We start from the raw sequence: 27,131 nt of genomic DNA, 5'->3' as shown, positions 1-27,131 counted from the left end.
CTTATTCCATCTGGAAAATGGAGAAAGTACTAGTTCTCCTGACTCTCAAGATTATTAAAAGAGAAAAATGTAATCATATATGAAAAGACATTTTGATATTTGAAAAATAAGGTTCAGATGTACAAGATTCAAGTTATTATACTTATTTCCAAGACAACTATTTGGAAAATGTCACCATAGGGAAGGAGGGTGTGCTTTATATGGAGGAGGCTTTAATTAAGATACGGAGAAACACGTATATGGAAAAAAAAGTAGGAAGCAGATTCCTGGAGGATTACATTTTCCAGTCATTTTTTTTTTTTTTTGGTTTGGCTTTGCAAACATGTGAAAGAAAAGTGACACCTACAGAGCAGAGGGAATTTCAGAAAAAGAACAAAGATCCCTAACTGGGATGAAAGCAGCAGAGTCTTCTGATTTTAATTACCACCCTAGCTAACAAAAGACATCCATTCATCGCTTTGCCTTAAATATACTCTTCTCTGATGTACATGAAAAGCCACACAGTTTTGAGTGCCACTATTTCTTCATCTGTGAATAGTGATAATATCAAGTATCCTGTTAGCTCATTGCATGGGAACAAGGATAAGGAAATCACAAACACAAAGGGATGCATATTTATTGAGACAAATCAAATATTTTAAAACTGCATTAATACCCTGAGGAGGAAACTTGGGAGACAGTGTGATTGATCCCAACAAGACAGGCTTTTGTAGGACTCTTTGGAAAAGAAAAGTTTTGAGCTGGACCTTGGAAAATGAGAAGACTTACAGAATGCTTTGACATTGCAAGCTAATGGGGGAATCACTGCAGATGGATGACAAAGGAGGCTGTGGTGATTGAGCTTACTGTACATATTCTCTAAATGACTTAGCTCCAGAAGCTCTGTTTTGACCCAAAAGTAGTTGGATCTCAGCAGCTGGTGTATTATTGGGAAAGGAGCCTAAGAAGATGGCATGGAGAGAGGCTTTTGTTGTAAACTGCCTGGTGGAATGCAATTACTTGGAATGGAATCTGGCCAGGGCAATTGCTGTATTGTCACTACCCTTGCAGAAAGTTCCAAGGGAGCTTTAATGACTCTGAGTGGTCAGGACCTCTGTTTTACATCTCAGTGAAAAGACTCCAAAACCATAGCTAGAAATCACCAGTCAAGAGAAATCACTATTTTTGCATAGATCTGCACTCAACATCTGAGCCCAGAGGGGTGGGCAGTAGGGCCTTCGGGCTCTTGGGGGAGAGATGTAAGCCAGAGTCCCAGTGCTTAGTCAATGAAACAGTTTATTATATCCCGTTTTAAGTGCCATTTAAACAGAAGTTCCATTTTCAAAAGGGGCAGGTCCCCTTTCAGCTTTGCTATTTGGTCTTTATCCAGACACAGACATTAGGAAGAGAAAATTTTTTATATCCTACCCGGCATCATCCAATCTGATGGAATCCCTCTCCCTCGCTTCGTTCTTTCCTACCTTCTTTCTCCAAAGCAGATCGCCGTGTTAGCAGAAAACCTTTTGATAGTGTCGTTGACCTACATTACAGTACAAGCTAAGCAGCTACAGAAGTAATCTAAAGAGAGAGATGAGAAAGAAAGGGAAAACTAGTTGGATTCCCCTGAGTTAATCTCATTGTGCTAAATTCCCAAGAGAAGTAGAATGGTAAACATATGTGCTTTCCCCCCATGCCTTTATTGATATTCTGCTCAGGACTATGAAAATTAAAATACAGTGTCTCAGTTCTACTTATAGCATGATAGTAAGTGAGTGGGACAGGATGTTGAAAAGAGCCAAGCAATTATGCATTTGTTGTGTATAATAGGGAAGGTGGAGTTGTCTTCTTTATTTAAAAGGCTTCCTTTCCCATCAGATGGGGCTCTAGTCCCACAGGACTTGGCTTGCTGTGTAATTTGTACTCTTGGTATTGTTCTGAATACCCAAGTGTAGAGGTTGCTCCATGAAAAACACTCTTTTCTCTATTTCCTTTAGATTATTGTGATAAGTGAAATATATATATATATTCAGAAAATATATCCATATCCATATATTGATGTAGCTATATCCATATATCCAGATCTATATCCAAAATATATCCATAGCCAGGAAAAGACTAATAAATACCATACCCAGATGCCACATAGGCATATAAATTAGTCTTCTGATGGCATGCATTCACTATTGGAAACTCTGAATGACAAGCCAGTCAACAAGCTGAATGGTCTTGGGCAACTTGTCTAATCTTCTTGACGTGTGGGAATAAAATACTTAGCATCATAGGATTTTTTTTTTTTAATGAGTTAAATGGATAGTAACCTTAAGATCTCATATAAATGCCATAGGGTCCCTTCTACTTAACATGTTCTACTTCCTTTGATGTCTACTGCAGTCTGTTCTCTTTACTTCACCTTTACTTTGTAAAACTAAGTAGTAATTTGCAGCTGCTGTATTCCTGTATGGGGGCCCTGAAGGTAATAGATTCCAAGCCTTACAAGATTGAGGTACTTCCTCAAGGAGTTAAGTTAATCCTTTCAAATCCCCACAGTTAGTTCCTTATCCTCCTTATCAGGCTTTCTGATACTTGTTTGATAATATCCTTTAATCTAACCAATTGATTTGTTATCTCTAAATACCATTTTAGTCTAATTTGCAGCTATGACGTCCATTAGCAAGTAATTACACTGAATGAACTTAAATGCTGTATATTGAGATAAAATATCTTTTCAAGTCCTTTGGAAAGCCTGGGGAGTGTAAATCTATAGTGCTTAGGGAGGCTTAAAAGGTTATGACAATTGGATTCTGAGGTTGATACAAATGGTTTTGAAATTCAATTTCTCATATCTACAGTTTGCATATAATCTTAGAGCATCAGTGAAAGGTCATTCTGGAAATACTGAATAACCAGGACCTAGTTTGCAGAAGTAAATATAAATGAATACCCTTTTCTTAGTGTACTTAGATCCCATGTGATGGGTATGTATCTTTAGAAACAGTGATATTCTTTTCCAGAACACCTGCTTTAATTCTGAGTATATCTCTGTGCTATGGGGCTGTGGTAATATGTTATGATCAGTAAGAGACCCACGTGTTTCAATATTGTTTGTGGGTGCACGATGCTAGGGGATTTCAGTGCTCTATTTGTGGATTTTCTAGATAACTGAAGCTAATCTTTAGAAGACAATAGTGCCTTTCTTCCTCTTATTTTACTTAAAAATATTTCAAAATTATATTACATCCTTACCTTCCTTATTAAATAAAGTCTTCTATATTTGCTATTTCCTTCATTATATGAACTTTACATATGGTATTATTCTTTGCAATGGTTGTGGTATGTAAGTGATATGCATTTTCTTTCCGTTATTGATTGAATTCCTTTTTTTTTAAGTTTTTGTTGTGACTAATCTTTTTTTGCTTCTGTGTACCATATGGAAGAATTTGTCCTTGGGTAAGTACTTTCTTATAGCTACATTGTTAAGGTTTTCATTTTGCTACCTTAATGAGGAATTTTCAAATCTGAAATGGGAAAGAAATGAAAGTTTTATGAAGACTAAATTTGAAACAATTATATTTTGATTAGCCTCTCATTAAAGTGAAAGATTTCTGTGGACCTCTTAACTAGTGCCTTCCATTCTAACCTGTAGCATCTCTCTAACAAGGAGGCTCATTCTTTTTAAATGCCATGAATTTTCCCTGCCTGGTTTTCTATTCCCAGCACCAGGGAGTTGATCAAAGAGTATAAGTCCAAGCATATCAAGATATGAAAGCTTGAGATTTGAGAAAACCAGGAACAAAATCACCATTATATTCAATAAAATCCTGGTATAAAAGGCTAAAAGGCAGGTGGAATCTGCACCCTGCAGAATTTCAAGAATTCCCATATTTATACATTGCCCTTTAGAGATTCCGAGATGAAAACCCCTTTTCCCACTGATAAAATTATTTAAATACCCAATGTTTACTTGGACACTTCTGTGGAAGGATTTTACTTTGATGATTTAAACATAAAGTCCTCTGAATCTGAGAATAGTATTACCTGACCTTAGATTTCAGAAAGATTTCAAGGGTATCTGTAGATGTTTGCCTTCCTAGAATAGAGTTCTTTTAGGGTTTTGGGTTGTGTGTGTAGCTAGCGTACTTTTCTTCATCTCTTGTCCCAGGTGGCATCCAGGGAACATGTCTGCTGGATCCATGACATCACCAACTAGAAGTTTCTCCTTCTCGAGCATTATTTCCAGATGTCCAAATTCCAAAACATAATCTTCCATTGTCTGTTCTGAAAAACATTTCACTATACATTTTCCCAGAAGCATGAGATTAATTATTTCCATATACACAGTTGTTAATTATGTTGCCAAACTATAGCTGATATGGCAGCTAGCCGAATTAGTCCTCGAGAACACTGTCCTTTTTTTTGAATAAGCGGAGATTTTCTTTGATGCAACAATTATAACAAGTACTTTTTCTTTCCCATCAATTTGTTTGAATTACCTGCGCCTTGCCCAACTGACTTCATTTTTCTAATGAAACACTAAGTTTCTAAATGCCCTACTTTCTTGATGCTATTCCCACAAATTGACCCCATATCCTCCTCAAATTTAACCTGTAAGATAGGCTGATTGTTAAATGGTTGCATGTCAGTTTCACTCACACAAGTCGTCTGTAAAGTACATGTTTGAAGATTTTGGTATGAAAAATGTCCTTGTAGAAATCAACTGTAATAGGAAACTTTCTCTAGCAATTCTCTGCTGCAAGCCTAGATTGGGAGCCAGGGAGAAGATGCATCGTAATCTATCTCATTGCATCCCTTGGCTGCTATGATTCCGACAGATACTGCATTCAGAACCTCTTTTATCAGTTCATAACTTTCAGAGAATGTTCTACTTGCCCTACCTTATTCGCATCAATCAATAAACCATATACTAGCTGGAGAGAGGCCAAGGTATGTCATTGAGATAACGAAGCCTAAAGAGCTGATAGACGTTGGAGAAGAGATCCTGAGTATTACCAGTACCCACAACAGCTTGGATTCTGACTGACAACCTTCAGCCATGCTGTCAAGAGGACAGAATCTAATAGCTCAAACGTACAGAGTATTATGAGAGTGAAAACTACTGCCAGGCCTCAAGATTGTGTGTGTTTCTGCGTGTGCATGTGTAGGGGAAGGATTATAGCCTCTTATAATAAATACACTAATAAGCGTAGTTAGGTGCCCCAATTTTGCATATTTCCCCACTATTCAATATTTTCCAAATAAGTATGTGCTCCTTTTATAACAAAAAATATAGTTCTTTGCAAAGGTGTGGATACTCACAGGAGTGATTGTGTCTTCATAAATCTGTTTCATCAAAAATACTACCCATAGGGCAGGCCTGGTTGCGTAGCAGTTAAGTTCCCGTGTTCTGCTTCGGTGGCCCAGGGTTCGTAGGTTTGGATCCCAGGTGCAGACCTACTCACCGCTCATCAAACCCTGCTGAGGCAGCATCCCACATAGAGGAACTAGAAGGACCAACAACTAGGATATACAACTCTGTACTGGGGCTTTGAGGAGAAAAAAAGAATAAAGAGGAAGATTGACAACAGATGTTAGCTCAGGACCAATCTTCCTCATAAAAAAAAAAAAAGAATACTACCTTCATTCTCAAACCATGATTTTCATCTATCGGCACATTGGCTAAGAGTCTCCTTTTAAATCTTGCAAGCTGGGTGATTTTGCTTTGGTGAACAGAGGTCTGGGCCCAAGGTCTGTGCTCTAGGTTTGTTATGACTTATGTTGTAGTCAGTGAGGCCATCACATGGGATCAGGTGAAAAGAGAAGTAGCCCAGTCTTCCTAAGCAGAAGGGACAAGATCATCTCTGAGTGAAAGGTGATTCCTTCCTTCCTGTGTCATTTGCACTTAAACTAGCATTTTCCTGCCTTTTTTTTTTTAACTGTATAGAGTCAAGTTTTGCTAAGCATGTGTTTCATTGTACATGCTTTTCTCTACCTTCTCTACAGGCAAATCCTCCCTGAAGCCAAGCTTACCATATCTCCCTCATAATACTTTCTATGATTACTCAATCTTGAAACATCTCTCCTAACCCTGTACCTCTGCAGTATCTACACCCTGTTTGGGATCTTGTCTTCACTCTCAAGATGCTGATTTTCTATTTTATTTATTTATTTATTTATTTGTGTGAGGATGATCAGCCCTGTGCTAACATCTGCCAATCCTGCTGAGGAAGACTGGCCCTGTGCTAACATCAGTGCCCATCTTCCTCCACTTTATATGGGACACTGCCACAGCATGGCATGCGAAGCGGTGCGTCAGTGCGCGCCCAGGATATGAACCGGCGAACCCCGAGCTGCCACAGCGGAGCACGGGCATTTAATCACTTGTGCCACCAGGCCGGCCCCCTGACTTTCTATTTTAGAAGATATGATGCGTAGTCAGTAAAGAAACTGACAATATAAGGCGTTGTGAGGCAGTGGCTTGGACATATATCCCTCATGTGTCTGACTAAGTGACTTGGACTTCGAATGTGCTCGATAAATGCTTACAAATTCAAGATGAGGCTGGGTAGCGTAATGGATGAAAACGTTGACACTGGAGCTAAACTGCTTACATTAAATCCTGCTTTGGCCACTTATTATCTGTGTAATCTTGGGCTGGTCACTTAACCTCTCTGTGCCTCAGTATATTCACCTATAAAATGGTAATACTCATAGTAGCTACATGATAGAATTACAGGCTTACGTAAGTTAATATATATCAAGTCGTTAGAACAGGTCCTAGCATATAGTAAGGGCTATTAAATATTTGCTATTAATATGATATTTTATGAATTAGTAAAAGGTCAAAATTATAGACTAATTATGGTTAATGCATAAAGCACATACAGGGATTTAGTCTAATGCCCCAAACAATGTTATTTGAAGACTTTCTCCCTCCTTCCTTCTCTTTCCTTTCTTCCTTATTCTTTTTCCTTCCTTATTTTCCTCTTTCCCTTTCTTTTTTGTTCCAATTGCTCTGCTTAAAATTATGAACAATGGGGGTCAGCCCGGTGGCGGAGTGGTTAAGTGCACGTGCTCCGTTTCAGCAGCCTAGGGTGCGCCAGTTCCGATCCTGGCTGCGCACCAAAGTACCACTTGTCAAGCCATGCTGTGGCAGCATCCCATATAAAGTAGAGGAGGATGGGCACTGATGTTAGCCCAGGGCCAATCTTCCTCAGCAAAAAGAGGAGGATTGGCATCGGATGTTAGCTCAGGGCTAATCTTCCTAACCAAAAAAAAAAATTATGAACAATGGCACATGAATTATATAATGTAATGATATGTGAATATTAAGTGCTCATCTAAACATGTAATGAGTTAATTTATGAATAAATTATCCTAAAATACAAAAAAGAAATTCCGTTCCTATCCGTTCTATCACCAAATCTTGATTAACAACTTACTATATAAAAGGCACTAGAAGGTGATGAAAGATTCAGTGTGTGGTTTCAATACTCCAATCTAGTATTGGAGACACACAAATAAAGCAACAACAACAACACTGAGTGATTGGTTTGGGGATAGCATCACATCTAATGTGCTTTTGAGGAACAGAGGAAAGTCCCCTAACTTAGCCTGCGGAAGGTATGGGAGACTTCCTGTTTCTTCTCAGGACTGACATACAATCTGTTTACTTTTTGGCCCCTCAACTGTGGTGTGGGTGGTTCACTGGTGAGCTACAACCGGTAGACACAGTAACCTCTTGTATATGATTCTGTTTACAATCCTACAAATGTTCTGGAAAACAGAGATACCAGCCTTTGTGAAGTCTTGTATTCATATGTTGGTTTATGTAAGTATTGTTTAGGGAATACTTTTTTATTTTCCAAAATGATTCATGGAAATGAGCAATTACTTTATATAGTGGGTGAGTCCTACTTGTGCACTTAATTATTTACTAATAGATTATCATTTCTTACTTGAGAGATTGGAGGCATAGCTTAGAGCTAGTGTTAGAAGACACCACTCACTATAAGCCAATTACAAATGAGACAATATATCCAGTTGTACGGCTGCATCAGAATTAGAAGCTTGGTCTATGTTGCAGCAAAGTAGGATAGACAGATGATTCTGATTCCCTATCATAGGCCCTGCTTGATCCCTTTAGCCAAATGCTACGTTTGTGGAAATGCATATAATAGTTCTGCCTTCAGTCACATAGATCTTTGCCTGAATCCAGGAATCCTAGGCTTCCATGCAGGAAATGAAAGAATATAGTGTCAGAAGGAAATTCCCCTTTTAGGACTCACAAGAAATGATACCTCATATTTCAAAGAAAGACCAAATAAACCTTTTGTGTTGGATAGTTTTATTTCTTGGCCAATATGTGCCTACTGTTTGTTTTTAAAAATATGTATATTTTAGAGGATTGTGTGATTAGCTTTACTTTCTGTGACCTTCTACCACTCTGGGATGCTCTGTTCCCAGAATGCTCAGACTGCTCAATCTGGGCCCCAGCCTGCAAAAGCCATCAGCTGGGAGCAGCTGGCTGCATGGACTTGAAGGTGATAGAAGCAAGTTAGCCATCTGTCTGAGGCTGGTGTAGACACGTAACAGAGATGATACTGGATAAGATTCAGACTGGTATTTTACCCCAAGGATGGTTAGAGCGGTTTTGTTTTGCATGTTCTTCAGCAGACCTGGTTTAAAAATTCATGGATGCACCTGGTTGTTTGTTCCTATTCTCTGTCTTTTACATATTCTGGCATAGCCAGAAACCTCCTCAGCAAGAGACTAAGTTGGAAAAGAGTCATATTCAGAGCTTAGACGAAAATCTGCACAGTTTTCATGAAAATCGCTGAAGTATAGGTGCTGTGAACTGAAAAGATAGTGTGTTTTCCAGGTCAAAAATCCCAAGAGTCAGCAGTAACATGAAGTTTACTTTTTAGTCAGTCTTAGAGCAAAACATCCTTTAGCCAAATGATATATTTGAAAAATGGAAATTTGAGTTGGATCTTATTGCCTATGAATTCCAAAATGCTCAGAGGTCTTTGATGCACTAGATACAGACAAAATGAGCCAGAGCCAAATGGCACTGTTTTTCCCAGTAGATAATCTTACTGAATCTCTTAAAGATGATAGATCAGTGAGAAAAGCGGTTGTTATCCGATCAGAGAAAGGTGCTCTCTCTTCTGTGTAAGATTTATTCTTGGTTCAAAGTGAAAACTATGGTTCAACTATAGATGAGCCAAATTAAATCTGGTTACGATCCGGAGAACTCAGTTTCAGATCAATTAATCAGTAAAAGTTTCTATTTCCCAAGCTTCTGTCTCTCTCTCTCTCTCTCCCCCCGTTTCCCCAGGAAAAGTGAAGAAAGATATTTAGCCTCAAGGCTGAGCTTTAATAAACAGAGTGACCTTTACATTTTAGCTCAAAGAAGTAAATATAATCTGATAGGTATCATTGGCAACAGAGCCTGGGTGGGATGGGGCTTATGGGTATAACACAGCACTAGAAGAATTTACCTCCAGGGGAAAAACGAATTTGATAAAGGGACTGGTGAGAAATGTTTTATGTCAAGAAGATCTACATCTTCTTGAAAATTTGCCATCTTAGATTTAGAAGCATGCTGAAGTTTCTATGATTTAAAGCCTCCGTTAGTACAAACTTGCTTTCTGCTGTCCTTGTTACCATAGGTTTACCTTGATTTCAGAAAATCTGAACTGCCGAGACGTAAATTAAGAAATTCTTCGCTTGACACAAAGAAACAGCGCACACTTCTTTTAAATAGCGGATGTTCCTTGTACACTCTGCTAAATAAAGGCAAAACTTAAGACTCAAATGCCAGGATCTAGTGCCAAAAAAAATCAATTAAAGATGAAGAATGGTATTTTTGGAAATGGTTGTATCGTTTACAGGTATATAGGATTTGATTCACTAAAATTTGATTTGCCCATAACATCGCTAGATCTATCTTTCACCCCAGAAAAATTATATAATGTTTGAACTGAAAGAGACACTAGAGACTATCCTTCCATTCCAATCCAATGTTTTAGGATGATGAAATTTGGGCTCAGAGAGGTTAAGTGACTTTCCCAGTGTCCCAGAACTAGACAGTGGCAGAAATGGACCAATTTTCCATTCCACTGCACACTGACTTCCCCCATTGCCTCTCCAGCAGCTCGCCCACTTTCACAGAACATTCCCATTTGGAACACCAGATCTCTTTCTTAGTCTTATAGTTGTAGGAAAATTTTTAACTTAATCATGTTGGATAACTTGAGTACACGTAGCAAACATAGATGCTGAAGATAAAAAAGAAAATCCAGGGGCCGGCCCAGTGGCGCAAGAGGTTAAGTGCGCTCGCTCCGCTGCGGGGGCCCGGGGTTCGCCGGTTCGGATCCCAGGTGCGCACCGATGCACCACTTGTCAGGCCATGCTGTGGCGGTGTCCCATATAAGGTGGAGGAAGATGGGCACAGATGTTAGCTCAGGGCCGGTCTTCCTCAGCAAAAATAGGAGGATTGGCAGATGTTAGCTCAGGGCCGATCTTCCTCACACACACAAAAAAAAACAGTCCATTATTCTAAGGGCTCAGAGTAGATGCAGATTTGGTCATTTCTCCAAACAAAAAGGATCTTCAGAACCAGAGCTTCTTTCCACACCTGTAGCCAGTAACAATGTCACCTGATCTGTTCCTCAGTGTTCCCATTCTGATCATTTTGTATCTTGTTCTCACAGATAAATTTGAAAGTACTAGATTTACCTAAAGCCACAGAAGATCTAGAGTCAGTCATAAGAGTGAACTAACAACTGTTATGTGTCTTCTATGAGCTAACAATATATATAGTCAATGTTCCTTAGAGCTTTGGTTTTCTAGAAGCTCCATGAACAATAATGGATTCTATCTTCGAATATATTTGGCAAATGTTACAAAAGTATCTCCCTCTTTTTGCTTGAGAGAGTGCTTTTCAGAGACTTTAGTAAACCAAAGGAACCTTTTTAAAGATTTTCTTTTTTCTAGTATTCCTCAAATTTACATGACTATTGAATCTTTATGATGTTATAACTATTAATTTCACTCAGAAAATGCTGTGCTCAGTGCCTTGGCTCCATTTAATCATCATAAACACCTGCTTTGTGAAGTGGGGATTTTCAGCCCCATTTCATAGCTGTGAAAATGAAGGAACAGACATAATGAGTGATTTCCCAAGGTCGCATGACTAGTAATAATCAGAACTGGGACTCAAGGTTAAGTCTGTGATAGAGCTCCTACAGGACTCTCCATTCGAATACTGATTGGCTTGAGCAGATGTGACTAGGGATTCTTTGGGCAGAGGCACTTTTTTTTTTTCCTTGTGAGGAAGATCAGTCCTGAGCTAACATCTGATGCTGATCCTCCTCTTTTTTGCTGAGGAACATTGGCCCTGAGCTAACATCTGTGCCCATCTTCCTCTACTTTAAAGATTTTATTTATTCATTTTTTTTCCCCCCAAAGCCCCAGCAGATAGCTGTATGTCATAGGTTCACATCCTTCTAGTTGCTGTACATGGGTCCCGGCCTCACGTTGGATGGAGAAGCGGTGCCTCGGGGCGTGCCCGGGATCCGAACCCGGGCCGCCAGCATCAGAGCGCACGCACTTAACCGCTAAGCCACGGAGCCGGCCCTCTTCCTCTACTTTATATGGGACGCCACCACAGCATGGCTTAACAAGGGGTGCATGGGTGCGCGCCCGGGATCCGAACCGGGGAACCCTGGGCCACAGAAGCAGAGTGTGCACACTTAACCACTTGTGCCACCGGGCTGGCCCCTGGGCAGAGGCACTTTATTTCAAGTAAAAAGAAAATGTGAGAGAGCATATGAATTAGGGGAAGTGAGGAATATCCCTAGTGTCTAATGTGCTCCCTGTCCTCTCAATCTGTTGTTTCTTGTCCCATTTTGAACAGCAACAAGGATACAGTACTTATCTTTTATTATAGCTCTGAATTTATACTTTTTTTTTTCTTGTATTAATGACAAATGCCAACAGAGGCCAGCTTTTAGTGTTGAGAAGACAATGGAGGATGATTTAGATTGTGGCACACTGAAAAGCATGTGACTTCTCTCTATAGGGGATGGCAACTGTAAAGCTCTTGTTGATTATGGCCATATGGGAATAGGGTCCTGGTATGTCTGGGCATTATTGGAAAATCAGCTGATAAACAGTGCTCTTTGGACCAACATATCTACATCAAACAGAACTTGGGTTCTGGTCAGAGTCAGCCTGTGGACCGTGGGGATTTAACCTCTGCATTTCACTGTGCTACTTGCCAAGGAAAAAAGTCTTTCACTGAAATAATACTTTTTAGCCTGATGGTTTCCTCTGTGGCAGTCCCACGTTCTGTGGCTTAAGGAATTCCTTGAACATTGAAAAGGCACATGTGCTCATTTACATTGGCAAGTGTTAAACTGGGAAGACATATGTTTCCTTTATTCTCCCCTCCTGTTAGATCCTTGAAGAGTGTTGGTTGTCAGACTCAGCTGTAATTTCCCAAGTGGTATGTTTCTGAAAAACGTTTTTCAGATTTTCCTGTACTTATAAATCTGGCTGGAAATAACTATGAAGTATGATTGGAATCGCAGTGGATTGGAATCCTTGTGGCAATGCTTCACTGCCCGGCTTTCAGGATACTTTTATTTGGACTAAGATTGTCTGTATGTGTTCCTGACACACTTCTCTCAGTTGACCCATTGCAACAGCTTCCTCAGTGAGCTCCCCAACTCCATGTTCTCTTCTCTTTAACCCAATTTTTATATTACCTCCAAATTGATCATTCTAAATGAGCGATAGTCTTTCATTCCCCTGCTTAAAAATCTTGACTCTGTACTTGTGACTCAGAATAAATAGGTTCTCTGATATTCAAGTCAAAACCCCTTTGCGTGGTAGTGAAGCTCTTTCAACTTGGCTGTAGACGGCTTTTCCTAACTTCTGCCATACTGAGGACTTTGCTGTTACCTGAACATGTAATGCAGGTTAACACTCTCCTGTCCTTGCATATTTGACTCTTCTGCCATGAAACCCTTCCCGCCCCTTCTATCAAACACCTACTACACAGCCTTCAAAACCCATTTTAGTGTCAGGTGTTCTATGGCTCCTTCCCTCATTCCAACAACAGGAAAAAAAGTGTTTCTCTGTGTTCCCACAATGCTATGTATGTGTCAGGACTGAATTTGCTCTATTATTTCTGTATTGGAGCCAGTTGTACAAGAATTCACAGTCTAGTAAGGCATTCAGTGTCTCATGTATCATTTAATCCCCAGTCTTAAGCATAGTAGCTATCACTTGGTGCCTAAAACTACTTAAATAAATTTGAAAAAAAAAGAAGATGATGAAATGAACAGTTGAATGGTGAACATCTGGCCACCCCACAAGGAGTAAAAAATTGCTCTCAAAGAACCTTCTATATTTCAAAAGTTTTGTTTTTCTATTTGTTCTTGAAATGCCTGAAAAGAGATTCTAGGAATTTTAATTTTTGAGAGTATGACTACACAGTGACACATCACTTAATGACAGGGATATGTTTTGAGAAATGCATCATTAGGTGTTTTCATCATTGTGCGAACATCACAGAGTATACTTACACAAACTTAGGTAGTATAGACTACTACACACCCATGCTATATGGTACTAATCTTAGGAGACCGCTGTCTTACATGTGGTCCATCGTTGACAGAAATGTCATTATGCAGTGCATGACTTTTTTTATTGAAATATCCTATAGATAAGATAGAGTATAAGGTTCAATTTAGTGTCTTACTTGTGACTTGAAGGTAAATTGTATCAAAGAGGGAATATTCTGTTTAGTTTATATTTCTTTTATGTTTTAGGCAAATTTAAATATGTTGGTTAATAGCCACTCCAAGCCCATGCTCACTGGTTAGAAGACCTGCTTAGTATGTGGTCTAATGTTTGGAATGCAGATTTGGGAATAGGTTCTTAGGTGTGAGCCATAGAAATGCCAAAAATGCTATGGAATTATCTTGGAGAAATCATCATGCCCCGCCCTGCTTAATTTCGCTCTCTTGAGGTTTGCTTCAATTTCCAGTTGGAATATCTTTTTTGTTGTTGTTTTTGTTTTTTTGTGAGGAAGATCAGCCCTGAGCTAACATCCATGCTAATCCTCTTTTTGCTGAAGAAGACCGGCTCTGAGCTAACATCTATTGCCAATCCATCTCCTTTTTTTTTTTTTACCCCCAAAGCCCCAGTAGATAGTTGTATATCATAGTTGCACATCCTTCTAGTTGCTGTATGTGGGACGCGGCCTCAGCATGGCCGGAGAAGCGGTGCGTCAGTGCGCGCCTGGAATCCGAACCCGGGCCGCCAGTAGCGGAGCGCGCATGCACTTAACCGCTAAGCCACGGGGCCAGCCCCTGGAATATCTTAATTAACAAGTGCTGTGTAATGCTTGAATGAAAACATCAAGTATGTATAAAATCTTCTTAAATAGTAGTTTAATAAATCTGAATTTCTTTGTGCAGTGAACTATTTTTTATCATCTTACAATTTGTAATAAATGGGTGACAAGAAAGGTTTGCCTGTGAATTGATGACGTAGTCAAAAATAGAGAAATAATGTTTAGGGAACACAATTACTGATGTGTCGTGCAGTTTAGAGTATCTAATATATTAATTGTCTTCAAACTTGAAGTACTCACCTGGGGTCAACTGTGTGTATGTGTGTATAATATGTGCAGAATGATAATTTATTGCTTTTTTCCAGAAACTTAGATGAAGATAGAAAATATGCATAAACAGACAGTTATAAATAGACTGTGAAGTAAGAATGGCAATTTATACAAATCAATAAGAAAAAGAGAAACAACCATGATTTAAAATGGAGAAAAATATGAACTGGCAGTCTACCAAATGAGGGTATTCAAATGTCTAAACACAAATGTCAAACGGAAGAGAGAGAGGGAGGGAGAAAGGAAAAATTCACTATTATTAGCAATGTGTATTGACACAAAATATACCCTTTTCCTCAGTTAGCTTTGAAATTGTTATAAAAAGAGAGGAAAAATACATACTGTTCGTGATAGGTATTTCCCAAGTCCCTGCCAAGGAACTATGAATTAGTATTCTCTTCTTCTGAAAGACATTAAGTAATATGTCTTTCAGACCAAAAGGAATTACAAAATTCATATTTTTTGATACGTAAATTCTACTTTGAGGAAATTACTTGAAGAAATCATAATTGATGTATAGAAATATTAATCTACATTAGGTCATAAGATTATATTAATGAAATTTGGAAACCTTCTAATAAGGTGTTAATTATATAGTGGTGTATCCGTGCAATCAAATTCTATGTAGCCAATAAAAAATGATAACACGGAGGAATATTTAATAGCCTGGAAAATGTTTATAGTGTAGTTTTAAAGTAGGGAAAGCAGGTTAAAAGCAGAAAGTATCACATGGCATTCTCTCTTGCTGTGTAAATCTCTCTCTCTGTCCCCCCGTCAATTTATGTATATGTGTATGTATCTATATATACATAGAAACAAAGATAGGGAAAGCAAACCTCAAAATGTTATTGATAATTATCTCTGCATAGTGATGTTTGAGTGATTTTTCTTTTCTTTTTTCTAAGTCCTTTTTTGGGGGGCATTTTTTGAAATTTTATGCAATGAATATGTGTTAATTCTTGTTCATATTTGAAAAAATTACTGAATTTTAGAGCAGGTAAGATGAATAATTTAAAAGAAACAAAATTATTGTATCATTGGCACATTCGTATCTAGAAAAACTGGACACCTGCCAAGTAGCTTAAAAACCTGCCCTCTTATCATTAGGAGCACACTTTGTCTTCATCCTTTTATTCTGAATTGAAGGAATTGGGTCCAGTACCAGCCATTTTGTGAACTGAGGAAGCACCAGGTTTGAGGGGCTCCCCAAGGACAAGACTAAGCTGCAGCCTCACACAGTTAAAGTGTGGCCTTCAGAGAAAAAGATCCTGATTGGTGGGAGCTCTAAAGAAGAACCTGCCAGTCTTAGAGACTACTCCACACAAGTGAAAGTCTAGAATGTCTAAGAAGTGGGAAGTAGCCACTCACTGTTTTACAGGCGAGGCTTTACTTGATGATGAAGATATTTGAGTAAGGTTTCTAGAAAAACATAAATTGGTTTTAAGACAGGTTTTACTTTGAAAATGTGTTCTTAATTTCGTAAAATATGTCATCCAAAGAATTAGTTAGATTGAAAGTGGAAGAGGTTTCTATTATATTGGTAGGAGCATGTCTGACCGTGGAAAGGTGTGGGGGTGGGGGCAGGGTAAGGAGAATGATTGGAACTCAGAAAACTATTTCATGTTCAAGGGAGAGCTCAGCACACTTCAGTAATTCCAGAAAGCATTACTATATTATAGTAAAATGAATTAATTGAGATATATTTTCATGACCCTGAGTTTCAGGGAAAGGTAAATAATATCTGGTCTATTCTATTAAGGAAGGTGTGAGTTTGTCCATGAGTTTGAAGACTTTTTTCTTTCATTAAACCTAATCACTGTTTTTAAAAATTTGCCCAGTTATCTGGAAAATTCACTTTTGGGAGAAATTTTCTGAAGGTTTCAGATAAAGAAATCTTCATCTCACTAAGATGACCGTATAATTCATTGTCCAAACCACACATTTCTGAGTGTCAGTAACAGTATTTATGATGGTGTAATAGGAGTAAACCAGGACTGTCCAGGACAAAATATGACATATGTTCACCCTATCTATAATCCATTCAGAGAAAACCAAACTGTCTTTCATGTGGTCAAAGCCGCTCCTAAATCAAGATCGGCCTACTTGGTAAATGATAGTATCTTTGTGGGCGTATTCAACCCATCATGAATATGAATCTCAGTCTGAAAATGCTTTTGTACAATCACAAAATAGAAGGGCACTTTTATAATTGCATGATAGCACCTTGATTAGGAATCAGTCTGATTGGTAAGAATGCTAACTTGTGGGCTGGCCCCCTGGCTTAGTGGTTAAGTGTGCCGCTCTGCTACTGGCGGCCCAGGTTCAGACCCAGGGCACGCACCGCCGTACTGCTTCTCCAGCCATGCTGAGGCCACGTCCCACATACAGCAACTAGAAAGATGTGCAACTATGACATACAACTATCTACTGGGGCTTTGGGGAAAAAAAAGAAAAGGAGGAGGATTGGCAATAGATGTTAGCTCAGAGCCGGTCTTCCTCAGCAAAAAGAGGAGGATTAGCATGGATGTTAGCTCAGGGCTGATCTTCCTCACAAAAAAAAAAAAAAAAAAGAATGCTAACTTCTGCGCAATTGTAGTGACTAGATACATAAAAGGTATTAGCCCGGATACATAAAGATCATGTTGTTTGCAAAGGTTCTATGATGGTAAAATTTTTGTTCTTTTTGAACCCTTTTTTTGGAACTCTTTTGTTCCTTTTGAATCAGGGTGCTGAGAAATCCACTGAAGTCAAGTGAGCTGATTTTGTGGTTGTTTTCTTAAAGTATGAATTCTCTGTTGGTAGTAACTTGGAGCAGATGAGTGTTTTATAGGGTTGGCATAGTAGCAGTAGGAATTAAACTACACAGCAGGATGCATACAAAATAAAAAATGTAAAATAAAAATTTTGGATAGTTTTACACAGGCTTGTGCATGATAAAAATTGAACTTGCTGTATGTTTCTGGGACACATTTACCTTTCAACCGATCACCCTCAGAACCAAATGGACTTTTATTTTTTTTCTGTTGGTCCAAGGCTATCTAAAAGTTGATTTATTTTGAGACCCAAGAGAACAATAAGTATCCTGTTTTCAATTGCTAAGTTATGTTATAATTGATATTGGTGCTTTTGTTGTGAACATAAAGGGACAAGGACTATTTTGCTTTTAAGAAACCTATTTTTTTGTGTGTGTGAGGAGGACCAGCCCTGAGCTAACATCCAATGCCAATCCTCCTCTTTTCTTTTTGCTAAGGAAGACTAGCCCTGGGCTAACATCCGTGCCCATCTTCCTCTACTTTATATGGGACACCGCCACAGCATGGCTTGCCAAGCAGTGTGTCAGTGCGCGTCCGGGATCTGAACCGGCGAACCCTGGGCCGCCTCAGCAGTGCACACGCACTTAACCGCTTCCGCCACTGGGCGGCCCCTAAGAAACCTGTTTTTTATGGTATCAGATCCTTAATTAAATGATGGGATTGTAATGCCTTGATATGGGCTCTCTTATTAAAGAGTTAATTATTCACACTTCAGTGGACATTTAGCAGATCTATCCTTCCATAATTTAATCTGAGTAATTTATGCACCCTGAAAATCCACAGTCTGGAATTTCTTGACCTTGGGTCCCTTGATGTCTCTGAGACTGACTAACAATAAAATTCATTTGGTCTTCATTAAATGTTCACCTTGACTTGATATCACATTAGGAATTTACAGCCTTCAAAAGTTTAAGGTTGTGACACCCAATGAAATATCTAACAACCTCAAGTTATCTATATCCCAGATATGTTATAATTGTGAGAAGACCTTGTTATTCATATTGAATATAATAATAATAACAAACTTTTTGTTACACCTCCCTTCTTTTAATTATAAGTGACAAATTGTACAGAAAAAATAGTTCTTGTCGTATATCTCCAAGATGGCTGCCACCAATTCTCATCATCCTTTTGTATGTGTTTGTATGTGTCCTTCCTCCCTTAAGAGACGGAGTCTATTTTAACTCCCCCCCCCACCTCAAATCTAGCCCAGAATTGGTGATTTGTTTGACTAATAGAATGCAGTAAAATGGATGTCCTGGGACTTCTTTTTTTTTTTTTTTGTGAGGAAGATCAGCCCTGAGTTAACATCCATGCTAATCCTCCTCTTTTTGCTGAGGAAGACCAGCTCTGAGCTAACATCTATTGCCATCCTCCTTTTTTTCCCCCAAAGCCCCAGTAGATAGTTGTATGTCATAGTTGCATATCCTTCTAGTTGCTGTATGTGGGAAGCGGCCTCAGCATGGCCGGACAAGCGGTGCATTGGTGCGCGCCTGGGATCCGAACCCTGGGCCGCCAGTAGCGGAGCGCACGCACTTAACTGCTAAGCCACCAGGGTGGCCCGTCCTGGGACTTCTGTAGCCAGGTCAGAAGAAGCCTTGCAGCTTCCACTTGAATCTCTTGAAATGCTTGCTCTTGGGACACTCACACTGGAGGAAGCCAGCCACCAATTAATAAATCCAACAACCGTGAAAATGCAACATTATGTGAAGTTCAAGCTACATGGAGAGGATGGGATGCCATGTAGAGACAAAGAGAGAGGCTAAAGCCAAATACCTGAGTAAAGGGGCCATCTTGGAAGTGGAACCTCCAGTTCCAGCCACCACAGTTGACGTCGTATGGACTTGAAACTATCCAGCTGAGCTCTGTCCAAATTCCTGACCCACAAAACCATGAGCATAATAAAAGGTTGTTTTAAGCCACTATTCTGAGGTAGTTTGTTACACAGCAACCAATACATAGAACAGAGGTCCTTTTCTCTTTAATATACTGTACCAGTTCTGTTGCTTCTGAGAAGTATTTTGAGATAGAATTAGCCCAAGATATAGAAACGCCTAGAAAATGCAATCATGGAAAGAAAATCATCGTCTTAAAACACTGCACTACTATATTGCCTACTCTGGAAGAGAAGAAGAAAGGAGAGGGAAAGCAGCAGATAATGTAATTATGCTCAGGGGCATGTTGATTAAGCACATTCACCCTTTTCTGCCTCTCAAAAACAACTTGAGACGATCAGTATCTGTCATTAAATAATTGAAGAACTGAGAAAAAATTTTACATGAAATAAATCTCCTTGTTAACAGGAGGCACTTCTTGCTGGATGATCCCCTGCAGCCCCACTTCCTGAGAGCTCTGCAGTAGAGCTGCAGAGGTGATCCTCACATCACTAATCTGCAAATCCTGTTTGAGAGAAGTCTCTGGTGGTCTCCATAGTCTTCTCAGGAAAGCTTTAATAGTAAAATATATTAGCAAGGTCTCATGTGGCTAAGACTTCATTAATCTTCCCAATACTCCCTGGTATATTTGCCCATTTACCATGAAGCATTAATTTAAGTAAGTAAAACTAAAATATACTTGTCAGGATGATGATACAAGTAGAGCAAGGGATGAAAAATACGGGTACATTCTGTTCACTAATTTTTAGAAAGGATTCATTCCTACAGGCTCTTCTTTTCATTCTTCTGACTTTCAACTTGACATTTATTCAAACTCTGAAATCAAATGCAACAACTTAGAGATTTTACCAAAAATGGTGTGTCCCTCACCTAAATGAATGTTAAAATATACCTATAGCCTCTCTTTCTTGCTCTCTCTTCCTCCCCACCTCCTCCTCTTTGTCATTTCTGGTGGAATAAAGAGATTTCTTATCATTAAATGAACATCGTTTCTTGTAAAGTTTCCCATGGGCAAAGAAGATGAATGTCCGTTTCTCCCAGCATCACGGCTCCTTCTGATAGCAGCTAACATTTTAAAATGATGTAACCTTTTGGCATTTTATAGATCTTTGGGGATTTAAGAGAGAAGTTACTCTGGGACTTGTAATGACCATGGGAGTGTGTTCTGATTGAGTGTAAGGGGAGGCTATGCTGGGATTTTTAAGGCGTCTCAAATATTCTCAAGGTATTTAATCAGTCTCCATAGCAACTGCAGTAATAAAAATGTCTCTTGAATTTGTGCATCATTTTTTCCTCTAAAATACCGATTTTTAAAACCAGATGATACAATGCTAAGCATTAATGAATATTCCATATTCCCCACTATCCCCTTGGTATGATAAAAGTATTTCTCTGCCAAAATGAGTTCATGTTTCAGATGCCAATTAGACATAGAATCTGTTTATTAAGAAAACAGTTACATTGTAATTATTCTTGTTGGTTTTAGCATAAACTTCTTTGAGAATTAGCTTGTGGGAAAATATTTATCTCCCCACCTGTACTATCATTAAGTCAGAACATTTTGCCCCTGTCTATCATTTTTTTCTCATCTGTACTTATGATAAAGCATAAAGCCAGTCTTAATGGAGGAGTGATGCTAGAAGGATAAGGAAAAGGAGACCTGGGCCACTGTGAAAGATCTGAGTGTGAACCAGGTCTTGGTATTTGATCTCATAGATTTATATTTAAAGCCAAAAAAAATTATCTTTATGTCTTCAAGAATATCTCACCAATCATCTTATTGTTGAGAGTCTCCGTTATCTAGCTCCTAGTTCCTTATTGCCAACCCCGTTTTTCCCATCTAGGCAATATTTTTATGAGATATTTGCAATACAAGGTTTATCTCTCTCTGTCTACACAACTCAACTATCTCATTTTAGCAAAACATATAGTGCTAAATGTGCCATCCTTTGTGAAGTAATAATAGTAACGTTCGCACAAAACTTAACATTGCTTTCACACAGATGATTTTATTTGCTCTTCACACAAGCCTGTGCAATGTGTGCCATAGAGCTTTACCACTGACTAGCTCTGTGACCTTGAGCAAATAGCCTCATTTCTCTAAGCCTCATTTCCTCATCTGCCAAATGGACATAATAATATGTATCTGAAGTATTTTTTAACAATTTAATGAAGTAATATATTTTACAGGTTTAGTAGAGTGCCTGGTACACAACAGATGCTCAATAAATGTAAGTTTTTTTATAGTATCACTACTCTCAATGAGAAAACTGAGGCTTTTCAAAAGATTAAGTGAGCCATGAGCTCTTCAAAGTGGCATCCCTGATATATGGCAGAGATAAAACTCAAATGCGTCTTTGGAGTCAGGTCCCATGCTATTTCCTGTGATTATAGTACATATTTACAGTTTGTTTTTGCTCCTTCTCATGGCATGAATGGACTTCACTGAACACACTCTCTTGCTTTCTCTTTTCTGAGGAAGTGCACACATCCACAGCAACATTGACTAGGGTCAAGTTTAGGATTTGATCATAGCTCTTCTTGTGGGAAACAAGTTTGTAGTTCACGATTCCCATGCTTAGCCCTGCAGATCAACCCGCCCATATACATGGGCATGTGTTTTCTTTGTGGAGGGTCAGTGCCATCCACAGTAATGGAAGCAGAGTCTCACAGTGAAATGGTGTTTTTTAGTTTGAGATTCTCTAAGGTGACTCAAAGGAGAGGGTTGTAGTACTTTCTTTCTTGAATTGTCTTCCAAGGAGTGTAACCCATATGTTGTCATTCTTGATGGCCTTACTCTTCTTTTCTGTACTCTATAGGGTTGGGTAAAAGGAGTATTAAATGAATTGTCATTGGTGTTACATAATAATTAATAGGCGGAGTCTTCTGACAAGGCTATTAAGAGACATGTGAAGGACTGAAATTGTATTGTACACTTCTTGAAAACTATTTTTTCCCCTAAGAAATCAAAGTCTTTGGGCTCTCAAAAAAAAAAGTTTAAAAGTAAGCTCGCAAAATAAACTCTTTAGAATACAGTGCCAAACTTTCCGTGCAATTTCATTGAAATCAACTTTCATGTCACAAGTAGATGGTCTATTGCCCAAATGTGTCTTGATCTCTTAGTATTGAATGACCCTACTTTGTGTTACTGAACATGGACTGTGCGTTAGGTGAGCTTCGCTGAGTTTGAGGGGGTGGGAGGGGGTCTAGGACAAGTGATTGCACACTGGGTCCATCTTTCTACAGTTTGTTTTCTATCAATGTATAGTTATTTGAAACTTTTTCTACTTAATCAGTTTCCTCTCCTTTTCTCACTATTGTTTGTACTTCAGTGATTTCCTTTTCATGGGTCATTCTGGGATCCTGTGTAACTTTCCCTAATATTGTCCTCCAAACAGTTGCCAATTGATAAGTATTTATTGCTCTCACCCTCAGCTCATCAGGGAAGGATAAATGCTCAGCTCACATTGGGAATAGACAGTTTTTCCACTCACATTGGTCAGCAAATAATTTACTTGCTCTAATTACATTTTGCTTAATTTGTTTTTAATATTGAAGCCAGAGGTTTGCAAATAGTCTCTTATACTGTTTATAGATAGATTTTTGTTTGAATAAAGTGGTTAGATAACTGGAGTGCCCAACTACTGCTATTACTATTTTTCTTTGACATTGTCATTATCATTGTGGAATGTATTTATTGTGCACCTGTGATATGGGCCTCTGAATCTGAATTAAGCCTTGAGCAAAGCAAAAGAGAGATCCCCAGTACATTACCTATTCTTGATTCCAGTCCAAGAATGACAAGGAATAGACAAATGAGCAAACAATGATGAACAACACAGAAATTAAATACTCTTTGCTTTAAGACCAAAGGAATTGTGGGGAAAAGTATATGCATAGAGGTGGTGAAGCTGCCCTTTATTAACTTCACCCCATCTAACCAGGTAAATGATGGAATTCCAAAAACAACACTGCTAGGAAAAGAATCTCGAAAACTGAATAGTAGCAGCATTCCTCTGGGAGGAATGTCTTCTGTAGACACCTGGAAGTATCAGAAGGCTACCACGCAACCTTTTATAGAATTACATCATGTAGCCATGTGTTAAAACTGGAAGCAAGTCAAAGAGAGTGGAGATGCATTTAATTTTTGACGACACTGAGCTGTCAGAAAGACTAATACCAAAAAAAGGAAGAAGTGACGTATTTGAAATCTATAAATTGCATTTCATGTTCATTTGTCACCTCTAGGAAAAGCAAATAAAGTTTCTTCCTTTTCCTGAGGTGGGTGATGAATCATTGCTTAGAGTTGGGTGGTAGGAGCCTGTGTTGCCGTTATTGACTTTCTATGGAAAACAATTCATCTGCAGATGTAGTCAGTGCAGCGTCTGCGCACCCTGCAGGGCATAAGTAAACTGCCTCTAATCACTCATGGGCTGATCTGAACAGAAAATAATTACTTTCCTGTTAAAGACAGACTCTTCCCCTTTTTTTCCACCCTCCTGCCTCCAAGTAGAATAGCAGGGATTTGTTTAAAAGAACTCAGACTCTTAATATCACAGGGATCCATGGAGAATGCAGGGATGAAGAGGACTTACTCCTTCACTCATTTATTTGTTCATTTACAAAGACATATGGACCTACCATGGACCAAGCTTTATGCCACGCAAACAATGATCCCTCTTTTTAGAGAGCTTACTTTAGGAATTGTACAAAGTTTGGAATCATGACTTTTACAAAGTCCTAAAATTCTGCTGTTCAAATCACATTCCAGAATGCAGAGGATTAAACACAGCAAAACACCGTTTATTCAAAGTCACATGAAGAGCCAGAAGTGGGGAGAGAGCCAGTGTGAACCAGCAAAAACAGGGAATATTGAACATGTTTAAGGAATGTAGTCTATTATTTTTTGAGGAGTATTCACTAACTTGAAGTTACCATTTTGATAGTATTTCCCAGTAGAATTTATAAACAACATCATTTATGTCTAAAGATTAGATCGCATTTATTTTTCTGTTGTTTCTTTTTCTCAAATAGGTTAAACATTTTCTATTTAGAGCTTGCTTAAATTTTTTATTATTATTTACTTTTAATAACCTACAAAATGACAGAGCAAACTTCGACCCATTTGAAATAAAATTACTAAAGAATTTGAGTTTGAAGACTGAAATAATAAGATTTTACTTATTCGGTTAACAATAATTCATTAAGTACTTACTACAGTTCAACCACTGCACCAATTGTAACCTAATTATATTGAAGGTTGTGATTAAGTAATTGAAATACATTGTACACAATGGTGTATATTAAGGTGTGTGCATGCATTTCTGTGTTTATGATTCAGTTGGAAATGAATATAGGCCATAATAGTAAATGAAAAAAATCTGAATGAAAAGCTCAATCCATGATATGATATATAGATGTGGGTAAAGAGGTAGAAAGAAGCACAAACATGGTTTAGCTTGTTGAAGGGATAGGGTCATGAGCAATTTATTTTTCTTTTATTTTGAATTCTACTGGTGGTCTTATAAAGTTGTTTGTGCCATAAAAAATGGCTAAACAAAAGTGGATCCAGATTGTCCTGTTTGTTTTGAGTGGATTTGAACTGAGATTTGACAGAGGAACCACTGGAAGGTTTGTGTAATACAGACATACCTATAAATCTTACAGAGGGAGTTCTCTGACATCTTCCATCATTTCCAAAATTTAAAATTCCCAGATAGAGAGTTTCAGGTGAGGACTGTACAGAGAAGGTGATTTTGGTCTACATATTTTCAGTACCCAGAAGAAAAGCCAAGGAAGCCAGAAGTTTTATTTATTCGATATTAAGTATCCGTATGTTTGAAAGTATTTGCGTTATTCTACCTCCCCTCATCTAATATAACCTGGATGCAGAACATCTCATACAATCTGATGATTTAGAGCATAAATGAGTGTCAAAAATATTTTAAATAAATGCGAAACAAAAATCAGCTTGATTTGAGGATATTCTGTAGGCCCGGTGTTTTTATTTTGGTGAAGTATTCTTCCAGGAGAAGCAGGTGGTGAGATCTGCACTCATGGGAAGAGAGGAAAACATATTCTGGTTAACAGGGAAATAGAAAATCAGAGGGGGGAAAAATCACCTTGCCAGAGACAATAGATACTCTATAAAATGAGCCTCTTCATATTATCATGGAAATTACTTTTTGGCAGTATTGCCAAAAGTTGTTATGTATTATTGTTAATTGTGGTTGGAGACACAAAGCACTATGATCATTTGATGACTTATTTGTTATTTGGAAAATGACAGCTTTTATGTGCCAGTAAATATAAAATCACCTGGAAATATTCTTGTGAATTTAGGAGCCATCTGAACATCCTTGCTTAATGCATAGATGGATTTTAATGAAGCCATGTGAATTTGTAGTTAGCAGATTACCTGGTAGCTCCATGTCAGCCATCCAATGAGGGAACACTACCTGCTTGGTGAATGCGAGACAGAGAAACCTATAACTCTGAAAGAACTCATGGTTGGGGGACAGTGGCTTCACGGACATGGTATGAGAGGCAATTAGTTTCCAATTTCGTGTGTGCTTTCCATCTTGTCTGGAGTGCGGCTGGCAGCCACAGCATTCCGTTCACTATACCACATCCCTTTTCTCTTCTTCAAGAAGCGGAAGTTGAAAGAACAGCAAGGAACCTTAAATTCACCCTGGATAACATAAACACAGTTCAGGCTGAGCGTGTCTGGTGTGTGATCCTTATGTGCCTTTTGCAGTAACAGGACACCACTTTCGAAGATGACACTAACTATTCTGAGGCTTTAATATGATTGCTTCTGAATGCTTGAGAAAGCTCTGTGTGTTTACCTGGCACTATACTCTTTTATGACACGGGTCTATTTTTTTTTTTTTTTTTTTCCTTTCTCTCTCTCTTCTTTTCCTGCAACTGCCGCATCCTTGGCTGGTAATCTTTAAACCCCAGGCTGCAGGGATTTCTCTTCATACAGCCACACATTAAGCACATCTTGCATGCTTCCCTGAACCAAACTCAGAAAGTGCCAATTAATACGTTGATGGGGAAGAAGTCAACGGGTAGCATTAAGGCTGCCTTTCTGGAGGCATTAGGTGCGCACTTTGACTGAGTCAAAGGAGACCTGCAGAGTCAGGAATGAGGTACTTTATCACACATTCCTATCCCACAGAAAACCAAAGAATAACATGCAGTTTTCAGGGCAGCTCCTCCGTCTTGTTCCTATTGTGGTTTGTTCGCACTGCTCTGGCCAAGTGTAACCATCCCAATGAGAGAGTACAAAGCTTCTGAAGCTATGAAATTTTACACGTGTACAGCATATTCTCTTGTCAGTAGGCTAAAGATTGAGAAGGGCATCCAGCTCCTCCTTGCATGGAGCTTCCATTCAAACTGTCATGGCGTCTTTCTAGTTCCACGTGACTACTCTGAAAACTCTTTTCACTTATTCATTATTTATTCATTCATTCATTTGACAAATATTTATTGAGTATGTAATATATGCTGGGCCTTACTCTAGCTGCTGGGAATACACCTGTGGGGGAGAAAAATAGAGAAATATCAAATATCCCTATTCTCATGGAGTTTATGTTCTAGTAGAAAGTATACAGACGATGAACAAAATAAATAAGTAACTTGTGTAATAGGTTAGAAGGTGGTAAAATGGCCTCTGTACAATGCCCAGAGAATGTTTTAGAAACCCCAGCCTTTGACTCAAGACTCAGATAATCAGGCTAAAAG

At 38.6% G+C, this 27,131-nt stretch overlaps 1 protein-coding gene across 5 annotated transcripts in view; it reads left to right on the top strand.

The window, feature by feature from the left end:
• The window catches only part of SORCS1 (sortilin related VPS10 domain containing receptor 1), a 487,586-nt gene that overhangs the window by 278,048 nt on the left and 182,407 nt on the right, over positions 1 to 27,131 (top strand). The gene's annotated exons all lie outside the window — the stretch shown is intronic.

The sequence above is a fragment of the Ceratotherium simum genome, chromosome 6 (assembly GCF_057802395.1).
Source record: "Ceratotherium simum simum isolate JZ-2026a chromosome 6, ASM5780239v1, whole genome shotgun sequence".
NCBI classification, from domain to species: domain Eukaryota; kingdom Metazoa; phylum Chordata; class Mammalia; order Perissodactyla; family Rhinocerotidae; genus Ceratotherium; species Ceratotherium simum.
The sequence above is the reverse complement of the archived record's forward strand: the minus strand, read 5'-3'. Positions and strand labels throughout refer to the sequence as shown.